We start from the raw sequence: 1502 nt of genomic DNA on the forward strand, positions 1-1502 counted from the left end.
CAAGATGTAGCAAAATCACCATATTTGTATTATTTCCATTGTCTATCCTAAAGCACTTTGATTTTCCTTCTAATTTCAAGCTATGATTACGCTTTGAATTCTTTGAATATTAGGAAACGCTTTGACTTCGTCATGATAGGAAACATCTATAGCCATTTCCATAAAAAAATATGTTACTAAAAATTATTAAAAAAAACCTTTTTCATATATATTTTCAATAAATTGATGAATACATAAAAAAATTTTAAAAATTATAATTTTAGAATACAATATAAATAAATTCTATTTTCATTTATTGATTACAACAGAAAAATATTTTAGTAATAAATTTTAAAAATAGTGACACATTAATAAAAAAATATAATATATTCTTAGTCACTATGTTTATTTGACCCCAAAAAAAATTAATTTTATGTAATCAAATAGCTCTCTCTCTCTCTCCTTCCCTCTCCTTGAGGGATGTCGCCGCCACCACCCCGCCTTCAAGGTAGTGCCAGCCTTAGCCTTAACTTCTCTCTTTCTCTCTATCTTTTGTCCACTTTCTTTCTTCTCAAAAATGATTTTTCTCAATTTTTTTTTATAAATTATTATAGAGTGTGATTTCTCTCTATTTACTCTTTATGTAAGACTAAAAAAAACGTGTCAGAATTTGAAAAAAGATGTTAAATAATAAAAAATTATACTTAATAAAATAACTAAAAAATAAATTAAGAAGAATTGAGAGGATTATTTTTTTAATTCTATTTTAATAACTTTTTTGTGGTGTTTTTCCCTTTGTGGTGGTATTTTTTTGTTTCCTTTATGATTAATGTTAATATGATGTTAAAAATCTGAAAAGAAAATATTATAAAAAAAGATTTTGGTTTATAAAAAAAATTTTAGATTTAAAAAATGTTTAAATTTATGTAAAAAAATATTATTTTACTATTTTGTAGCACATTTATGTAGATATAAAAAAAAATTTATATTTGTCTTTATTTTTATTTTTTAAGATTTTTAGTAATTGAATATTAAGCTTCTCTTCGATTATAATTCAACATATAAGATATTTATCTTTTTTTATGTAACATTTATATTGTTACGCTATCTATAAGTACCGTTTAATTTTTTTGTGAAGGAAAAATGATTTCTTCCAAAAAAATATTGATTTTAATACACCTTTTGGTCCTAAATAATTATTTATAGTTGGAATTTGATTTGGTTTTAAAATAATGTCTATTTAAGAAAGTTAAGTGCTTTTTAAAAAGTATAGATAGATAATAAAAATATTAAATAATGTGAATAATAGATATATCGAATGTTTAATTCACTAGGTACATAAATGGTTATTTTAATATTAAGATTTAGGTAAGTAAGTTAGAGTATAGTGTATTTTGTTTGAATTGGTCAATTTTAAAAGTCAGTTGTTCAAGAAATTAACTAATAACCCTATTTAAAAAATATTTATACTTCATAATAACAAAAGTACAAAACGCATCCATATTTAATTGATCCTGCTTTAT

At 22.0% G+C, this 1502-nt stretch overlaps 1 protein-coding gene across 1 annotated transcript in view; it reads left to right on the plus strand.

Moving 5' to 3' along the window:
* The window catches only part of LOC107491055 (spermidine synthase 2), a gene marked incomplete at its 3' end in the record, with an annotated part of 17766 nt that overhangs the window by 8391 nt on the left and 7873 nt on the right, over nucleotides 1-1502 (plus strand).

This window comes from Arachis duranensis, chromosome 5 (assembly GCF_000817695.3).
Source record: "Arachis duranensis cultivar V14167 chromosome 5, aradu.V14167.gnm2.J7QH, whole genome shotgun sequence".
Classification (NCBI taxonomy): Eukaryota; Viridiplantae; Streptophyta; class Magnoliopsida; order Fabales; family Fabaceae; genus Arachis; species Arachis duranensis.